Source organism: Aedes aegypti, unplaced genomic scaffold (genome assembly GCF_002204515.2).
Source record: "Aedes aegypti strain LVP_AGWG unplaced genomic scaffold, AaegL5.0 Primary Assembly AGWG_AaegL5_hic_scaff_1599_PBJ_arrow, whole genome shotgun sequence".
In the NCBI taxonomy this organism is placed as follows: domain Eukaryota; kingdom Metazoa; phylum Arthropoda; class Insecta; order Diptera; family Culicidae; genus Aedes; species Aedes aegypti.
Window position 1 is genome coordinate 26,458 of NW_018735051.1, and position 21,419 is coordinate 47,876.

Consider the following 21,419-nt stretch of genomic DNA (forward strand, 5'->3'; position numbering starts at 1 on the left):
AGTGAAACCTCCAGAGGTCTATGTTCAATGACTTGATATCGACTCATGGAACCCTAGACTTATGCACGGATTCACTTTATGACGTTTTAGCGGTGCCGTGTTATTTATGTTACCATGGAAACCGATAAATTCGGCTCTGGTCAAATGTCAAATTAGTGAACTTGTGCATCGGTCCATAATGAAAACAAAATTTAATGGTTAATATGATGGTCCCCTAAATCAGCTTTCCAAAGCATTTCTGTTCTATAACTCGATATTTTCGTGAGTCGATGGTCCCTTCAGATATCGACTCATGGAGGTATGACTGTAATAAAATCGAAAGATACACATTGAAATTGTCAAACTGGTTCAATTTTTTTTCCCAAACTTTTCTTATTGAATTCTTTTAGGGCTTAGTCCAGGAATTATATCTTATCGATTTCATTTAATTTTTTTAAAACCTTTTTAATATATTTTTCTGTGATTCCCTTCTAAGGGATTCTCAGAGTTTCTTAAGGTGGAACAGCTTGGAATCCAAATTCAATAATGTACCAAAGCTTTGAAGGCTCAAATCTTGCGAAAGAAGCATCAAAGGACAGTGAAATTTCTTTAATTAAGTAGAAGCACAAGTCCTGTTTCACCTTAAGAAATTCTGCAAGGAATAATTTCTAAGAAATGGTCCATGATTTTTCAGGATTCCTTCGCAAATTCAACTAACTATTATCATAAGCACAATTTTCGGGTAGCTCATTTCATGTTGCATACTCTAAGCAATTGTTTAGAAAAACCTTTTGAATAACTTCAAGACTTTAACTTTAAGAAATGTCGTATCAAAAAATGCTATAAGGTATTAAGAATTCGAAAATAAAAAAAACAAAAAAAAATCGAGCGGTAAGACAATTCTTAGAACTTTGGTAAAATCTATAAAACCGCAATAACTCATTAAAAAAAGTGGAAGAGCGTTTGGAAAAAATAAAACACATTTAGGAAAAACTTCGAATGAAACCGTAGCAAAAAAATCTTAGGAATAAAACGACAGAAACTAGGAAAAATACCTGGGATCCAATTAAAAACTGGACACCAATTCTTGCATAACTTGTCATATCGCCCTAAGAGCCATTGCTAACCGAGTGTGTAGCTCCTTGTTTCTAAGCACATGAATATACCAGGATGAAAACTACCACCACTGGGAGATGGAGGAGGATTTTCTCTTCATCGTAGCATTATTGAATAACGTGTAAATCCATTCGTTTGCTCGGTAAAAACAAGCTACACACTGGGTTACCAATGGCTTTTAGGACGAGATCACAAGTTATGCGAGAATTATTTGATAAATTTGTGCTGATTTCACCAAAACAACAGAAATAATTCCTAGATAAATATTTACAGTAATGTCCAAGCCTTGGAACAAATACTTGGAGAAATCCTTGGAAAAAATCAAGACGAAATGTTCTCTAAGCAAGAGAAATTAGTTGGGGAATCTGTAAAGTTTTGAATGTTACTTAGTGGAATTTTTAGTCGAAGCCTTGATTTTTTTAGAGCGATTCTTAAAGGAATCGTAAAATTTTTGAAAGAATATCTGATTGAATTTACGGAGATGTTCCCAAAATGTCAATAGAAGCTATAAAAATCGCTTCTCTGAGATATTCTGGAGAGATTTTACAAAGATTCGTTGATAATAATTCCTGGAATAGTTTTATTAAAAAAATCTCTAAAAATACTAGTGGCTTTTCTGGAGATTTTTTAGTTATTCCTGAATAGAGGATATATTTCATCTGGAATTCGTAGTAGAATTCATGGAAGATTCCTAGATTTGACAGGATAAAATATGAAAATTATCTTTAAAATAACCCTCAAAGATCGTCCAATAAAGTGGAAGGAATTTTCAGAAGAATTCTTGAATACTTTACCGAATTAAACCCTGATCTTTTGATAGTATTTTCTAATTGATCTTGAACAATTTCTGGATTTATATTTTGGAGAGTTTAAGAACTTCATGAAGGTCTAGAAAAATTCGAAAAGGTTTCATTAGTAAAATTATTTGGAGTTTCTAATTTTAAGATAATTATTCATTTTCTATTGTTTTTTTTAACAAAAGTTTTTGGAAAGAACTTAAAAAATAAACTTTGAGTTTTATGGAAGAAGCATTTAAACAACGTCGAAGAAGCTTTAATGCTTTTTTAAAAAGAAGATTTCAAATTTGTTAAGGGAAGCTTTCATGATTTTTTTCACGAAAAGGAAAATGATCGCATATCTCGATGTGTGGGAAATTACTTGTCTGGAATGGTAAATAAAAATACTTCTCTTTGATTGCTTTACGTAGTTGAGAAAAAAGCTTCATTGCAGTTGTAGCTTCTTGTAGATAATTATTTTATTCAGGCAAGAATTTTTAACTTTTCTTTAATGAAATGGCATACTGAACTTTTTCCGAAACGTTCCAGGGAGAATAAAATTGAATTTTTCCGAACTTCTTACGAGTTTTTGCGATCAGCTTCTTGTTTCTTGGACAAAGCTTTCCAGGTTTCCAAAGTTACATGCGAATAGTTTTCCAAAGTTCTTGAAAGAAGCTTGCAATGCTTCTTCGGAGATGAATTCAAGGCTCCTTCGCAGAAGCTCTCCAAACTTCATAGGTGGAGTATTTCTAATTTCATGGACAAAGCCGTCCGGCTCCTTCGGAAAAAAAACTTCCCAAGCTTCTAGGTAGATGTTTTCAAGCTTCAAGCACCCTTCAAGAAACATTCAGGGTTTTTTGGAGGTAATTTGCGAGCTTATGGGAAAAGCGTTCGAAGCTCCTTCAGAGAAGATTTTCAAGCTTCTTGGGGCCATCTTTAGGGCTCCTTGGGAGAAGCTATTTGAAAAGAAACTATAAGCTTCTTTAAAGTAAAATTGAAACTTCTTGCGTGGAGCTTTGAACTTCTTTCATTATCCTTCGAGTTATTAAACCTCTAGAGAAAAATATATCTGAATAACCTTTCGTGATGTTTTAAAGTTTCTTATGATAAGTTCTAGAGTTCACTGTAAAAAAAACTTGGAGGCTTGCTGGAAAATTTTGTTAAGCTTGATGAAGGAAGCATCAAACAATGCTGGAAGAAGCTTCAGCACTTTTCGTGAGAATCTTTGAAGCTCCTAGGGTTAAGCCTTGAAGATCTTTGGAAGAAGCTTTTCAGCTTCTTGGGAGAAGCTTTTCAGCTTCTTGGAATAAGCTTTTCGGCTAGAGGCTTGAAGTAGCTTTTCAGCTTCTGGAAGAAACTTCTCAGCTTCTTGAAGAAGCTTGTCGGCTTCTTGGTAGAAACTTTCCAGCTTCTTGTGAGAAACTTTCCAACCTAGTGGGAGAAGCTTTCCAGTTTCTTGTGAGAAGCGCGCGAATCCAGCGAAGGCACGCGCGTCGTTTTTCTTTGTGTTTGACATTTTACACTACCACCATCTGTATGGACATATTTATAACAACAAATTCCTTTAGTTGTATGTGGACGTAGTTTTTGACCGTATATGGATTTTAGTTGTACACTCAGAAATAAAAATAGTCACAGAATTACTAAAGTTTATGCATTAATGACTATTTTCTATCTGCCTCTCTTTCATTCTGCTGTGAATTTTCATACTAACTGTCATTTTGACTGGGTTGAAGCTTAGCGATGCTTCAACCCAGGTGAATTGACAAATAGGAATAAAATTCCCTGCAGGATGAAAGAGAGGCAGATAGAAAATAGTTATAAATTACTATTCTTTCTGTGACTAGCCGTGTTTCTAAGTGTATATGGACGTAATTTATAAAACTTGTTCACAACAGCGAAAAAACGCAGTAGGCCACGCCGCGAGCGATTGTGTTTTCAACTGCCTGTCACGGTTTTTTAGTTTTCTGCGGGCTGGATTTTTATGCAATTCCGCTGATTATTCGCCGGTGCTACAACATCACTCCCAACAATTCAAATCCGGTCGTATCACTCGCTATTATTCAACTCTTTGACATCTATGAGGGCATCGGGCTGGCCACTCTCATGGCCGGCAATGGTCATGTCTTTTCATCTCTGACTTACGATAAAACATGAATGCAAGATGCTTTAGAGGTCTTTCGGATACAGAAATAATATAAATTATTATGGAGTCTGTAGATCTCAAATACCTCATCTTCAGAGTAGTCTGGATCTGAGACGAGACTCGCGAAGACGGTCTTCTTTTTCTGTGATTGCTGAGTTTTTTTCTTATTCCACTTTGTGTTTATACCAATTATGCGCATGCTGTTCAAATCCTCACATGAACCTCTCAGCAAAAAATGATTGAGTTTGCATCACATCGAATCATAAATAGCCGTTTGAGTGAAATTTCATGCCAGCAAACGTAGCAGACATTAGAAATAATTAATCTTCTGCTTAGATTTATCAGCAACTTTGGAAAAAACTGCTCCGCTGACTGAGATTTTCAATAACAATTTACTTTGAACACAATACTTTTCACTTTTTCACCCATAAAAACGGTGGGCTGCATTTGACGTTTCATTAGAGGGGATTCTGGGCTGCATATGACGTTGATATTTTTCCTCTTCGCGAGTCTCTCTCAGGTCTGGATGACCTTGACTATCAAACAGATATTCAAAAATCTATTCAGTCTTGTTTCGAGGCTAAGCAAATGCGTCAAATATATTCTGTAAGTAATTGTAGAAAATGAAATGTAGCTGAGTGTACATAATTTTATTAACAAGCTGTAAAATGTAAATACTTAAAATTCAAATGTTCTACTAACATGTAGCTACGGCATATATTTAATGCTAACCCAAATTTCATAGCAAATTGAATGACATATATGATTCAATAATCAAATAACAGATATGTAATTCATTTTGAGATGTTATGAACATCGACAAATATCAATCTCATAAGCAATAGATGTAGACATTTTGGTAGAGTTTGTACCCAAGTAACCATGGAGCATTATAATATTGCTTATACACTACCCACCATAAATATGGAATCGTTGCAATACAAAGTATTGCAGCACTTTTAAGTTTAGCATCACCTAAAATACAGTGATAAAAGTTTCTTCAACTAAAATAAAAAATCGCAGGGGCTAAAAGACGTATTGTTAAAGATGCTTCCAAAAATATATTGATCTAGTTGAGGTGCTCGAGAGTTATCACGAGATAATATTAATTTTAGGTGAAGCTAAACTTTTCAAAGTGCTGCAATATTCAGGATGAGTGTTGCAATACGCGATTCCATACTTATGGTGGTTAAACTAGTTTGAAAGTGGAAAAAAGGCCCTGATATAGTCGAACTAATGCAATAATGTTTATAAAGCAACCAAGCAATTCATAAAGTAATATTAGTGCATTGATACATTTGTAATTTAGCGTTAATGCTCTTTTGCTTGACATCTCTTGTAATTTGTCGAATAAAACCAATGTCGCATCAGTATTGTTGGTATGCAGTAGAATACGTGCAATGTTATAATGTTACTTGGGTAGATAATTAAAACTTCAACTGCAGAGTACCGTAAATTCGGGTGAAATTGATCAGTAGGGTGAAATTGATCACTGTGTCACTCGATTTTATTTTCTTCCTAATGGAGCACAAATGTCAATGTAACCTGCAATGAATGAACGTTGTTTGTCGTAAGTATGTCCAAATTGTGTGTTGTGAACTTTTTTGCGTTCAAAAATGTTTATTTATATGAAAATAATGTAAAATTTCAAAATCTTGTACGGTGCAGTGTTGACAAACATCAATAAACTTCTAGTTCTAGACAAAGATTTGGACATGGTATGATCCTGAAAGTTCGTGAGGATACTAAAGATATATCCCCAAACTAGATTTCATAACCAAAACTCGTACCAATTCGTTGATTTGGTTGAAATAATTGAATTTCTGTAAAATATCAAGAAATTCCTTAGGAAATTGCCTACATTTAGGCGTTTTCTGCGTTATTCTTGAAATTCAAACATTCATTATTTATATAAATATTGTATTGTTAAGAATTTGGCAAGCATATTCGGATTCAGGGAGCTCAAATTTATTATGTAAAGTTGTTTTGAAAACTGACAATAATGGCATTGATAAGTGATCAATTTCACCCCGAAATGAGATCTCCCGATTTTTTATTTTAGACATATTTTTTAGCACTAAAATTACATTTGTTAGAAAATTTCGGTACTTGAGTCAATGAGGCTCACCTTCATATTTGTTTTCCTGCATTCAGTTGTTTGGCATTGTCAACATTATAGAAATCAGACAAGAAAAACCTTGAAAAGTGATCAATTTCACCCGAAATTACGGTACTTTGAATGGAATATATTATAAACTATATTTTAGAAATATAGGTCTTTTGAATACCTTGGAGCGGTTAATAAACATAGTAAAATCTTACTTGCATTATCACAATGTACTATAACTACGGTGAAGCATGTAGGGGGTCGTGCACAAAATTACGTCACGCTACGATGCGGGGAGGGGGTCAAGCCAAGCGTGACAAGCCTTACAAAAATTTTTGAGGCCTCATACAAAAAACGTGACAAGGGGGTGCGGGAAGTGGTAAAAAACAGTCTTCAAAAAATCTCAGTCCAAGAGCTGCTGAGATTTAAAACGCACAGATCAAGATCGATTGCGTGTGCTCGTTATCTTCTAATCTAGGCATGCACTGAATCATGCGTCTTGTATGAGATGATTGAATCCCAGGAAAGAATCCTTGATTGATGAGTGTTATTAGAAAAAAATCGAGTTAACCTTGAAAAACATTAGTGAAATTTGTCTTTGACAGCACACACGGAATGCTGATGATATATTTGTCCTCGAAGGATCTTCACACATTTTTATCTTTACTCACGTAGCTGGAACTGCGGAAATTTCTATGGGTATTTGTATTAGTTTGGTGAAGTATTTTGTTTCTGTCGTGATCATCAAACACACGTCAACTCACTTCAAATCGTTCTATTTCAGTGGATTCTGTTCCCTTTGTCTACCCCAAAATGCTCACGGAGTTAGAGTTTAGAATTTGTGGTGCAGGAGACGCAGGAGACAATCACACGAGCATAACCCTATGATGACTTTGCCAAATAAGGATTACATCCCCGCAAGCTTTCGAAAATTTATAAATATACTTATGAATGTGATTATTAATTATAAATAAATGCGTGCGTGAAATAATATTTATATAATGGTTTAATCAAACTCTTTTACATCATATCTTAAAATCAAATGTTTAGACTTGATCCTTCTCATGGGAGATTATAGGGGAAGATTGTTTAGAACTCCATATGCACCATTTGATATTCATTTAGTTTCCTACAAATACAAATCCTAGAGGGGAGAGGAGAGTTTGCGTCGAAATTATCCTGAACTATCAAAAAACTAGAACACACTACTGGCGTGTGCAACATTATTCCTATACTGGGGTAAATCTTTCGGGAAGATGTTTTTTTTTAATTTTTTGATTAATTTCTGTTAATATATTTCTTCGACTACGAAAATATACTAGGTTCAACGCCGACCGCTCATTGACAAATTAAAAATATGTACAGCACAATTGTGGTACTTCAGTGCCCTAAAATGGGGAAAAGTGACAGTCTAGTATTTCAAGTTATTTTTAGAAATTTTAATACGAATTCTCTGGCAAAACTTCTAACTATCATTGGTTGATAAGAGGATATCGCTTCTGGACAGTTCGTTTACTTAAATACTTTTGGGTTTAGCTTTTCAACATCGGTTATCCACCAAAAGGAATCCTCCGTGATTATCTGTTCCTGTCACAATGATAGCGAATCCGAGTTAATGAGAAGGAAGGAAACCCTACGGAAAATATGTTTCTTTAGTTGAAAAACAAAATAAAAATGAAACAATTATCGTTTGTCACTAGAGAAAGATCATGCACTGATTCGTAAGGATTTCATCTTAGGATTGAATCCCAGAACAAATCCCGCTCACTGAGAATGGAAAAAATCAGGATTCAAAACGATCCTAAAAATTGAGATGAATTCAAAGCATGCTTGTTTGAATCTCAGATCAGAAAGATGATCTTAGAAGACTGGTAAAAAAAGTTGAAATTTAGCGTGACATAATTTATGTACCATCCCTAGATTGTGACAATCATAACTTCAGAATAGTTTGGATGGGTCTACACTTAGGCAAATGTACTATCGATAAACATAGGAACCCCTTATGAAAATTCGCCACAAGAAATCGGATTGAAATTCATAAATTTGCCTTATGAAACCAGAATTTGAAAACAAAAAACGTCTTCACGGCAATCATAACTTCAGAATAGTTTGGATGGGTCTACACTTAGGCAAATGTACTATCGATAAACATAGGAACCCCTTATGAAAATTCGCCACAAGAAATCGGATTGAAATTCATAAATTTGCCTTATGAAACCAGAATTTGAAAACAAAAAACGTCTTCACGGCAACCTGTAATCGAACCAAGAACCTTGCGAAGAACACGCGCCTATCGATGCCATGATGTGGAGTGATGCTAAAACGATACATAAAGCGTTCGTTTTGCAATATTCGTTCCACCTTTCATAAGGCAAAATGTATGAAATTCGATAGTCCAGTTCGCTGCGTGTAGTTAATCCACTTCTTCTTTCTGGCTTTAGGTCCTGGGACAGAGCCTGCTTCTCAGCTTAGTGTTCTTATGAGCACTTCCACAGTTATTAACTGAGAGCTTTCTTTGCCAAAATTGCCATTTTCGCATTCGTATATTGTGTGACAGGTACGATTATACTCTATGCCCAGGGAAGTCAAGAAAATTTTCAAGTCGAAAAAATCCTCGACAGATGGTAATCGAACCCACGACCCTCAGCTTGGTCTTGCTAAATAGCTGAGTGTTTACTGTTACGGATATTTGGGAAATCCTCCTCCTCGCTACCAGAGAAGGTTGGAATGATGCATAAGATGGAGACATTATTGTGTTGTAAACTTATTCCCTTGATTTAAAAGAAAATGGTTGTTGGAAACCACTAGGTTTAAGCATTTCTAGCAAAGTAAAATCATCCTGAACAGTAACGGGTTAGCAACATCTGCAGAAGTTTCTAATAGTTTTGAAAGTTACCTTTTTTTAAAAAAAAGTGTCTGTCTTTAAGATATTAAAATGTTTTAACTTGTGTCGCCCTCTTTGCTTTCAAATACCATCACTCTTATAGCTTGCTCAACACCCTCCATAATGGGATCTTTATCTCCTATGCTGGAATCAAGAGACCGGGTGACCCAGTGTGGGAAAATCTCGCATCTCTCCCCATCGTCAAGCCTACACCTTTATTCCATGTTTCAATCTGAGCGACGTCGACGACGTCGAACGTTCTCATCGTAGAATAGCCTATAAACTATACGAGCTCCGACTCGACCCGGCCGCCAGGGAGTGGAGAAAAATCCTACCTTTACCCATACTTAGCTATTTGAACAATAACGAAAGCATTAATTAATTGTCGGTGGTTGACGGCAGTGTACGCGATGACATACGATACCGCCCCGGTTGAAGCACCTTTCGGGCAGTTTGATTTTTTTAGGTGAACCATCAGGGTTATGGTGCCACGGTGCTCCCCAGACCATTATTGACTGAAAAAATTGGGATTAACTTTGTGGCCACCGATAGTTTTCTATAACTAAGCCGTACGCTTTTGTCACGATGAGAGGGATTCCAATAAATTTGTCAGATGAAGTTTATCTAGGGCTCACGCTAGATAAAAATTTAACTTTCAAAAATCTTTTTGAGGACATTCAAGCCAAATGTAACAAATATATTATATGTACCAATATGGACTAGCTGTTGTAATACCATGAAGAAAGCTCTGCAGAGGATTCAACATAAAATTTTGAAAATTATTATGAAGCTCCCTCCCTGGTATAGTACTAATGAGTTATATTGAACATTCAATGTTGAAACATTGGAATAAATGTCAAATAAAATATTTATATTTTAGACAAAAATCATTGTAATCTTCTATTGCCATGATTAATGCGCTATATATTTAAGTTAAGTTAGGTTAAGTTAAGGTGAAACAGCTTGGAATTAAATTTCAATAATGTACCAAAACTATGAAGGCACAAATCTCGCGAAAGAAGCATCAAACTACAGTGCAATTTCTATTTTAGCTTTGTGCACTAGCAGAAAGCTTAAAATAAGAAGATTGATTTTGTACGTTCATTATTTTAGCAGACTAGTGCCTTTGAAATCGTGAGTAGGGGCACGAGCCGGCCATTGTGCCTGCCATGTTTGGATTCCGAGATGTGTCACCTTACTTGAAAACTTTTTTTTCTCTCCTACAATCAGGTGAAATCAACTCATCTGTGAAAATTCTGAACTGCCACGGCAAATGAAATGTAATATGTTGTTAAGGTGAAACAGTTTTGAATCAACTTCTAAGACTGCACCAAAACTTCTAAGGCACAAATCTCACAAAGAAAGCATCCAACAACCGTGCACTTTTTATTTTGGATTTGTGCACTAGCAGAAAGCTTAAAATAAGAAGATCAGAAACGTTTGCCAACTATTTCTCCAGTTTTGTGCCTTTGAAATCGTGAGTAGGGGCACAAGTCGGCCATTGTGCCGGCCATCTTTGGATTCTGAGATGTTTCACCTTAACCAAATATTAATAAAAGCTTAATTTTGTTTTACCAAATTTGGATGATAGCGTTGTCTTACACAGAACACCTAGATGTAAGAAATGAATGTAATGTTTGGAATGATACTGATAAAAAATTAAAAAAAGTATATCTGCTTTCTTCTTTTTTTCTTTTTTTTTCTTGACTTATACCATCAATAGGGCGTATCTTCAAAACGGATCTCACGATTTTTGTTTTTAGTTTTGCCATTTCAGTCTGAAGAGCACCGTGAGTGCTGTAACATGTTCGAAGCTGTGTGCCGGTGTTGGCCCACAAATTGTTGTTCTGTTCCGGGCCGACAACCGACGGTGGAGCAAAACCGGATCCGAAGTGGGCAGGTTGGTGGGTGGATGAAAGGCTAGGCTAGGCGAACCAGGTAGGTACAACAGATTCGAGCCCCGTAATGACACGTTAAATACACGATGTGCGGAGGTGGGGCGTCACAATGTCGTGTCGAGAACACTCACCGATCGTCAAGTGAGACTCTGATCTTGACGGCGCGACGAACCGGTTGATCGCCGACGAGACGTTGTTCAGGAAGATTTTTGTCGTGTTCAGTAGGTACCTAAGCAGCTTTCCAAGTCGTTGACTTTGGAGTGCATATGTTGACTGAGTTGCGAATATTTTTTTATTTGTAAAATTGAATCTTTACCACTATTTTTTTATGCTTCAAATTCTGTAAATCCCAGTATTTAATTATAAGAAGTGTGTAACTTGAAATAATTACTTTTCTTTGATTTTTTGAGTCGCACTTCTTTATTCAACATTTAAACATATCCATTAAATTTGTTTGTTTCGCGAATGTTATGGACCGAATGACCGAAAATTTGGAACTTTCTTAGCAAAACCATACAGCCTAGAAACCAGTGTCACGATAGACGGAGACATGTTAAAGCTGGTAAATGCGTTCGTCTATCTCAAAGTGTAAACTCGCAAGATTCGTAGAAAGTCTAAACAGAACAATTGCTATTTATAGAAGTGGGGAGGGTTGAATCACTATCTTAATTTACCTAAAATGTTTTGAATTATAAGTTGAAAACAACTTTTCCAATGATGGACGTATCCAGCTTTTCTGCATTCATTTGCGTTATCTTTTATTCTCACGTATCTTAGGCCAACACGACAAGACACCGACAGCAGCAGTAATAAACCCAACTAGCTACACAGAGATGCCTGCAAGCGCATGTAAGCTGCTGGAGAGCTACAATACAAAACAAAACAGAATATGTGTGCCAATCATGAGGAGTGCGATGCAGCTTTTTATGCATATATTTTGTGTGAGAATAGAGTTGCATATATAAGGCAATTCAGAGGTATGACAGCACGCTTGCACTAGCTGCTGCTGCTGCTGCTGGGCATGCAAACTATTAGGAACGCGGATAGTTAACAACAACTAGGTTCCACTTCCACACTAGCACGAGGAGGGAGGCCCCATTTTTAGCACATGGCACCCGGACGGACGGATGGGTGCCTCCGGGGCTTGTAGGAGGAGTGCACGTAACGTAGTCGAGAGGTACCGTAAACCAGGGACAAATTGATCACTGGGGCGAAATTGATCAAGTTTGGAACTGAATTACAATGCTTAAGGGTGCTAAACATTTTGTTCGCGTTTCGAAGTTCTAATATCTTCTAGTTTTTCGATGTCTAATGATGATTTTTAAACTACAGTCACACCTCTGTAGAACATAAACGCTTTATAACGTAACTAAAAATTAATAGGAGCCAAAAAAGTTACGTTTTATCGTAGCTTTTATTTTAAACATGATTTATGAACTAAAAATAAATAAGATTCAATCACCAACTAATACTAGAGCAAGCGTTTACTATCCCTGATCAGTGCTGTAAAAAACTCAATTTCTCATAACTCGCGCTTGCGATTTTTCATGCGTGAGATGTCAATCACACAACTCAGCAGTCAAAAAATTTTGGTGAGTTGGCTCACCTTTTTTGACTCATTGTCTTGTATTTCCACAGTTTACTCACACATGGCAATAATTTCTTGTTAGTCTGGTAAAATTATAGTAATCCTTTCTAACGTAAACAACAACGATCGAGTTTCACGAGTTTTTGGCGGGTTTTGCGACTAAATCATTTCTTACGGTTTGAGTTGATTGAGTGATTTTGCATCAAAATCTCAAGCGTTAGATTTGCGAAGCAGATCGCTAATGAGTTTGCTCTCACGGAGAGCGTATTGATTGAGATTTGAGTGTGAGTCTATCAACGTCCTTGATTACAGTCATAAATCGATATCGAGTGAGATATAAGCACATTGTTAAAACCAATATTTTGTAATTGCTCTAAATTTGTATAAAAAGCATCATTCCTTCTTTATCTTTGTGACATTTACGCTCACACTGCACAGTGGTACACACCCATAGGTCAAAAATCGAAAAATGAATTGCCTTGTTTTTCACTCTCTTACCTTTTCATGGATCGATTATGATCTCAAGAATGTAAAAACTTTAATTTTATAGACGTTCTTGAATAATATTCATAGTAGGGCCATGAAATGGTTGGTAAATGGCTGGGCATGGCGTACCATTGGTACCTCGCGTACCTGAAGGAATAAAATAAACCCCTTTGTGCGGTCCTTAGCCTCTTGCCCAGCAACTCCTATCCCTACCTCCTCGCGGTACTGGCCGGGGTACGAGTAACCTTAGGGAAGATCGGGTAACCAACCCCCGGTGGGAACTTTGGTCGTATGTTGACAGGGAAGGGGGGGGGGGGTTTGCTTTTGCTTTTGCTTCTGCAAACCTTGAGCGTCTGTACTCCATGTTAGGAGCGGCTCACAACAGCGTCTGTTCCCCATGTCAGGGGCGGCTCTTCATCGTCCGAGTGCCAGAGAAGGACTCTAAGCTAAACTGCGCACTATGGTCCTCTGGAAATCTAAGGGGTTGGTGTCAGGCCCTGCAAGCCAGCCGTAAAAAAATCAAGCAACGAATAATCAACGAGAGAATACGAACCGGGACAATCGGCGAAGACCACAGCGACGTAAAGGGACTAGCGATTGGAAGCTCGGTACGTGGAACTGTAAATCTCTCAACTTCATCGGGAGCACACGCATACCCGGTATGACCTAGAGCAGCTCAAGCAACCGGATGTCGCAGCGGCATACGCGCAGCAACTCGAGGCTGCATTACCGGAAGAGGGTGAGCTGGACGAAGCCCCTCTTGAGGACTGCTGGAGAACAGTAAAAGCAGCCATCAACGATGCAGCTGAGAGCAACGTCGGGTACGTGGGACGGAGTCGACGAAACGGAGTGCCAGGAGGTTTTGAAGGAGAAGAATGCAGCGCGGGCGGTTATGCTGCAGCAAGGGACCCGACAGAACGTGGAACGCTATAAACGGAAACGGCAACAGCAGACCCGCCTCTTTCGGGAGAAAAAACGCCGCCTGGAGGAGACGGAGTGCGAGGAGATGGAACAGCTGTGCCGGTCTCAGGAAACGCGTAGGTTCTATCAGAAGCTCAACGCATCCCGCAACGGCTTCGTGCCGCGAGCCGAGATGTGCAGGATAAGGATGGGAGCATTCTGACGGACGAGCGTGAGGTGATCGAAAGGTGGAAGCAGCACTTCGACGAGCACCTGAATGGTGCTGAGAGCACAGGCAATGAAGGACGGGAAAACGGAGGAAATGCCTTCGTCAGTAACTGCGGAAGATGGAACCAACCAGCCCCCACTTTGAGGGAGGTTAAGGATGCCATTCACCAGCTCCAAGAACAATAAAGCTGCTGGTAAGGATGGTATCGGAGCTGAACTCATAAAGGATGGTCCGGAAAGGCTGGCCATTTGTCTGCACCGGCTGATAGGCACATCTGGGAAACAGAACAGCTACCGGAGGAGTGGAAGGAGAGTGTATGTCGACACTGATAGTGACGAACTGTTCATATTTGTTTAAATCAATTCATTCAAGTAATATTCCTACCGTGGTCATGATAAAAATCCGTTTCATAATATATTCTTCTTCTTTCTGGCGTTACGTCCCCACTGGGACAGAGTCCTGCATCTCAGCTTAGTGTTCTTATGAGCACTTCCACAGTTATTAACTGAGAGCTTACTATGCCAATGACCATTTTGCATGCTTATATCGTGTGGCAGGTACGATGATACTTTATGCCCTGGGAAGTCGAGAAAATTTCCAACCCGAAAAGATCCTCGACCAGTGGGATTCGAACCCACGACCCTCAGCATGGTCATAATATATTGTACATTTGAAATAAAAGCATGAAACGAGCTCACCAAATTGAATACCCATCCTTGATTGAGCAGCTGTAGCTACTTTAATCAGCATGTACATTTCACAACAGCAAAAAATCACTCGCGACGCGAAAACATGAACTCGATTGCACTCAGAACGCGTGCAAACTAAAACGAGCAAAAAAAAACTCCGGCGACTCGATGACGCAAAAATAAGCGATTCTGGTGAAGATGAAACGAAGCTAAAATTGAAACCCTCAAGAGCACAAATCTAGAGAGCCAGACAGTGGTTCAAGCTGAAAACCTGGTCGAATGGTCACCACCAGCCCGATCCGCTGTCGGGCTCTTCAGTCTGCGCTCCTGAAAATTTGTGGTTTGGCTTCGATGTTTTTTCACCTGCTGCTTGGGCTTTAACAAAGCACTTCCCAGCAGAACGCGTGCAGAAGAAACCGATTTAATTCCGTTATAGACACTTTTTTCAAAAACTGCACCAGCCGAATCTGCGGAGGCGATGAAAACGTGACAGATCAATTTTCAACACATCCGTTCGCACGCGCTGCCTAATGCGATCTTTTCAGAATTTTCACGTGCCGTCGGACGGGGCTACTTTTAATTCCGGGGGCTACTTTGGACACCCACCTTTGGTATTTATTTGCAGCGTAAATATTAATCTGAGCAATTTTGTGTCTTCAGCACTTTTATTAACCAATGTATGCTCTACCACTAGACATTATTTGTTTTGGAACAATATCAACAATAACAAGATAATCAAGAAAATATTTCAAGAAAGTTAGAATAAATATTCTCAAGGTATAAAACATTGGCTATGCAAATATTGTTGGAATTTTTCCCATGTCGTGGAAAGTTAGTGGGAGCATCACAAAACTATCAAATGGCCAAGTTTCATACAAATTTTGTGGTTTGTTTAGCTTAAAATTGTTGTTTTATTAAAATAATTGATCAAATGTCTTATTTTTAAGACTTTTATTTTATTATAATGTTTTGGTTTGTATATTTTACAACATAAAAAAAATTGAAATAAATATTTGGGATAGTGAATAGACATGAAACACACATGTATCAATACGTATCAATGACAAGTTCACAAAATCATCTTTAAAAAATATTGTCCGTCATATTTTACACGAATTTGCAGTACAAAACAATTGCATCATTCAATTCCTAAAATAAACTACTTTTAAGCCAGCTCTAAACTGCTAAGAAGCTAAACCCATATTACAAAAGCAAACTTTTGCTTCTTTACGACCTTGCAAAACTTTACTTCACAGATTGCGTTGTTGATGAAAATCACTTTTTAGTTACAAGTACTAATGTGATCCTTCTATGTATCGGTCTTATAACAGTAAGAATAGAAAAGACAGTTTTTGTACATAGCTCATTTATCATAGCCGTACCTAGTAGTTACATCGTTCGTTTATGTCAACTTAAAAATTAAGCATTCGTAACTGATAGTTCCATTTAAGATGAGATTGAAAGCTTAAGTTGCATACCACAAACTAAAAATAGTGAATAGCATGTTTCGCAGAAATTTGTTATACATGAGTAAATGTTTCGAGCTTTGCAATTTTTTAAATTATGTGTATCAATGAAAAACGTTCAATAGCATCACATTGGACCATAATCTACAGAATCAGTTTGAAATTTATAAAAAAAAACATTTCATTATCAAATTGTGAAAATGTCCTACTTTTTTGTCTTGAAGGACACACATTTTTTTCGCTATTCAAGCATTTTTGTTATTTCTAGATGGATTTGCCTCATATTTTGCATATTTGTTACGTACATATACAACTTAAATATATGCAAGAATTATCAATATCTATCCAAAATTCTTAGAGTTACATATCCTCAAAGTTGAAGAATGTGGAAATAATGTCAAAAGAAGCCCCGTTTGACGGTACTGGATTTAAATTGTGACAGAATCTTATGTGGATATCTGATAGAACTCTGAATATGATTCATCAGAATATTCGATGTCATTCTAAAAGAATCCACGCTTGGATTTTCAAAAGAATGCTTGGCTAGATTTTGATGTTATTAAATTTTTTACAGAACCTCAGGATAGAATATCAACTAAAAGAATCCTGAGCAAAAAGCTCTCCAACACTAATTCGAAAAGAAATTTCTCCAATAAAATCTTTCTTCACTGATTTTTTTTGTTGTAAACTTTTGTTAAAAATTAAGCCCACCACATAATGTTATTCCTGAAATTTGACCTATTATTTGTTGAAGTTTTCAAAGATGTCACCAATGTTGTTGAAAAATTCAGTATCAAACAACACGTTGATGCTAAGTCTAGATGCAAATGTGAGAATTTCAAATGCTGTGTTAGTTTGAATATGGCTACTTACTTATCTTTGAAAACATATAGATTTAGATTTTTTTTTTTCGTTGTTCCCGAAAAATGTATTTGGCGTGTTTTTTTGCGGTTTAAAAAAATATAGAAATTAAATGGTATAATATACTAGTTGTAAGGGTTGTGACTCCTTTTTCAGATTCTGGGAAATAAATTTAATAGAAAAGGTGGGTGCAGAACCACTTGGGCACTTCCATGATTCACTTTGGCATGGGGGGTTTTTCTCGGCCGAATCGTCTGAAACTTTGCAATAAGAAGCACTTTAGTATGACGCATGCTGTGGCCGAATATAAGCTTTGTAGCTTTCAAAAAACCCTACTGCCGAAGTGAATCAAAAGTGCCAAGAATAGGATCTGGCTACCTATTTTTTTAATCTTAAACATGTTCTCTTATATCATGATCAGTTTCGTTCCAGAGCGTCAATTTCAATATTTTTCAATATTTATAGGGGGTCTGTAGCCTTGAGGTTACGCTTTCGCTCATAAGCGGAAGGTCATGGGTTCGATTCCCAGCCCCCCAAAAAAAACCCATCCAGCCACCAGAAGACGCCTCACGCAGGACCGTGCTTTGGGGAGCACATCCATCCTCCGTCAGTATCAGATGGTGACTGAGACAAACTGACCCTCTTCGCAGGCAGCTAGCCTCACTAACAGCAGAGCTCTCTCCTACCTGCTCGGTGTGAGAGTAAAAGAGTAGGAGAGAGTGAAAGTAAGATGTAAATATAGATAAGTTGAAAATAGATCTGTATCGGTAAAGAAGAAGCTACAGATCAACTGATTCCGGCACAGTAGAGGCCACGAGCACAGAGTGCCTTAAAAAAAATCAATATTTGAGATTGTTCTATGAGTTGCATAGCGTAACAAAAATAACATTTTTGTGTGTCTCAAGAATCAAATCATGTGTAAATTTGGGGTTGCTGAATCATATGTCGCTCTCAGAAATGTTTCAAGCAAATCATATTTTGAGTTTCAGGTCGCCAAATTTGTATAAAATATTGGTTTTATTATTGTTCACGTGAAATTTAAACTATGATTTATATACCTTTTTAGTAATCTGACACGGAAAACAATCTGTTCCCGAATAAAAAAACCATGAAAAGACAAAAAAAAATCTCATGAAACCATGAATCCAATTCATATCATGACGATAACACAAAATATCATGAACAAAAACAAACGTTTCCATGAATAGTCCATTTTACAAGACGTTTTTGAACAGCTGATCGCTTGTTCTATGAATGAAATTTTGACAGAAGGCGGTGTCGTAACATGTGAAAGTAACAGCAATATCATCAGTGTTGCCGTTTCATAAAATGGACTATAATAATCATAAACACTCTGGGCGTTACGCGCATCTGTCAGTTTTGTCAGTTAGTATCGATTTGAAAATTTACTACATACTTGGCGATCGGACGTATCAGTGTTGTTCGTAAGAATTAAAAAAAGTTAAATTTCTGAAATTATTGATTTAAATTAAAACTATAGGGGGAGATCCCCCAGCACCGGACAGCACCCAATCCTGACAAAGTCAAAAAATTGAGAAATCATGATCCAATCAAGATGGTGTATTAGTAGCAAAGAAAGCTATTATGGAGACTAATGATTGCGTAGAATAACACATCCTTGAAATATGCACGCCTTTTTAAAAAAGTAGAAAAGTTTCAAAATCTTAAAAAAAATTGACGTATCGACTTAATTCTGAACCTATTTAGTAACTAGGGGAACTGGGGTAATATGCCCATAGGGGGCAAAACGCGCCACCCTCGATTTGGGCGAACGGTGTGGTTTAGAATACTTTTTTTCACCCTAGGTTATAGAAAATGGATAAAAATGCTGCTCCTAATATATTTTTATGTGTTTTTCTCAAGAAAATCGTAAAAAACGTATAAAAACGTTTTTCGCTATTTTCGTTGCAATTTTGTGCGATCTTCAAGGTCAAATTTTAGGTCGATAAATAACCAAATTTCTGAAACTATCGCCGGGAGCCAACTTATGTACTGTCATAGTTTGTATATGTTGAATTTGTCCTTAAAAAGCTTATTGAAGGACCTAAACTTTAATCAACTCTGGGGGCAAAACGCCCACCCCTATTTCATAACACCAAAACAGCCGTTTGAATTCAAATTCTACCAAACGTAATGCCATATTGAAGTTACGCGTAATTTGGAAACTTACAAATGTACATTTTTCGCATCAGCATGTATACTATTATTGAACAATAACATTTGAACAAACGCCCGGATGTATGCAACCTATAAACAAGCATGATTGTGTGCGTACGTTTACAGCATGGCTAACGCCGAACTGAAGCGGGGCATTTTACCCCGCAAAACAATACATATGCAGTTAAGCAAGCATTTTTTAAAAAATGATTTATAAAACTCAGAAAAGCTAAAATGGATAGCTGTTTCCACTATTTGATAGAAAACATGTTTGTTTATCCGACCATCATTAAAAAAAGAGCATAAAATAATGTTTTTACATATAAAATCGCTGTTTTCCTTAACATGGGCAAACTACCCCCAGTCCCCCTATTTTGAATATGAATAAATACTTTGGATGACGCAAGCATGATCGAACATAATCCTTATTTGATAGTATGATTGTATTTTGTATCATAATTGAAATAAATATGGACAAATTACAATTTTCGTTAGGGGCCGTCCATAAATGACGTAGCATTTTTTCACTGATTTTTTACACCCCCTCCCCACTCGTAGCATTTCGTCACAAATGGTGGTACTCCCCCCTGGAAAAATACGTAGCAGATCGAGCACCCCCCCCCCCCCCCCCTATTTTTTATATTTGTTTTTCTTAGTGACTGGGTTCAAACAAAAAATTGGAATTGAGAAGTTCAATACAAAGTTTGATATTGATTACTGACTGAAATGAAAGGATAATCTATTCTAACAGTTTGATATACAGTAGCGCTCAAAAGTAATTTGGAAAAATCTTAAATAAACATTTTCCTTGGTTTTGGTTTCCAGTTTCTTATAGACCAAATTATATTACTATTGCTGTTCTTACCATAAAAAACATGTTTACTATAAAAAATGTGAAAAAAAATTGTTGGACTGATGTAGCTCGTTACTGTCGAGTTAGGGACCAATATATTTTATAATATATTGAACAAAAATTTCATTATATTAGAAGATTGTTTATTTTTTTAATTATTCGTTGTTAGGAAGTAGATTTCAATGAAGATGATCAAGAAAATATATTAATTTGAAATGAATCATCGTTAATATTATCCAATTTCAAATCATTTTAGCAAACAGTGGCCAAATACATAAAAGATTAAACTTGAAATACCAGTTGCCAAAAACGGAACCGTGCTAGTGTTGTGTACTAGGCAGAGTTTGCGAATTTAATTTTGTGGATTAGATTTCGACTGAACAGACGGTAAGTGGGAAAAGTAGTAGGGATTCAAAAAATGGAGTGCCCGAGAAAATGCGAGTAAGTTAGGTAAGTAAGGCCTAAAAAAAGCCATGGAGTCATAAACGATTCGCACCCATTTTCATGAATAATATTTTTGTTTTCCGGAATTCAGTTCAAGATTCCTAGTTCGATTATATATGATTTTGATATCATAGCCATGGTTTGCTGTCAACGGAAAAAAATCGTAACGCACGGTGTGTGTTACGAAGATAAAATTCATGACTTCGTGAATATTATTGCTGTGTGCGTTTTAAATGCAAATATCAAATGCGGGAACACCAAACGCGGTAAGGTTTTCCACAAAAAATGCGATGTCAAAGATAAATTTTTCTTGCTAAGTCGACGGTGATTGCTAGGTGTCCTGTAATTGTTTTGTGTTACCGCATTTTGAGGATCTTTAATCAAGCTTTGCAGCTCAAATGGAAACAGCAATATTCATGGTGTATTTTCATAACATAAAAACTTCATTCCCAAATCATGACTCAGATTCCAGATTTTGAGAATGGATTTGTTCCCGTGAATCCATCAAGCATGCAGAATGAAAAACGATTAAATTTCGACAAAATCGAATATTTTAACATGCCTGCAGTCTTCATAGAACGTTCATTTCTCTAATTTGACAAAATACAATACTTTCTAAGTCTTAATATATCTCTAAAAAACTTTTCCATTTTGTTGGTAACTATACTTTAATACACGAGGTTTGATTTCTATGGTAAATAAAGCAAATAAATTGCCACATAAGCTGGCAAACTTGCATACAAGTTGACTGAAGCCGTTAAATACTGCATGTTTCACATCCAATATCTTAAAAACTAGACCCTCTATAATATTTTTGAT